The following is a 236-nucleotide window of genomic DNA, read 5'->3' on the forward strand; positions in this document are numbered from 1 at the left end:
AACAGAAAAAGAGACAAAAGGTGGCCAACCCCCTTCCTCCCAACTCTGCTCCTCCTTCTTTCTACCTGGTAAGGAGTGCAGTGTGAACATGGCCCAGCTCAGGAGATGGTGACGAGCTGGGAGAGAACAGCTGGCCCAACGGAGGAATGGTCCTGCCCTTCCCATGCTCAGCCATGGCTGCCTGTTGCTCCCCAGCATCCTGGTGCCACAGCTGTCGTTGCCAGCCATCTTCTTGC

General features: G+C 57.2%; 1 protein-coding gene across 1 annotated transcript in view; it reads right to left on the reverse strand.

Moving 5' to 3' along the window:
* Window positions 1-236, reverse strand: part of EPHB6 (EPH receptor B6) — a 15,792-nt gene that overhangs the window by 14,787 nt on the left and 769 nt on the right.

The sequence above is a fragment of the Myotis davidii genome, unplaced genomic scaffold, assembly GCF_000327345.1.
Source record: "Myotis davidii unplaced genomic scaffold, ASM32734v1 scaffold22, whole genome shotgun sequence".
Taxonomy (NCBI): domain Eukaryota; kingdom Metazoa; phylum Chordata; class Mammalia; order Chiroptera; family Vespertilionidae; genus Myotis; species Myotis davidii.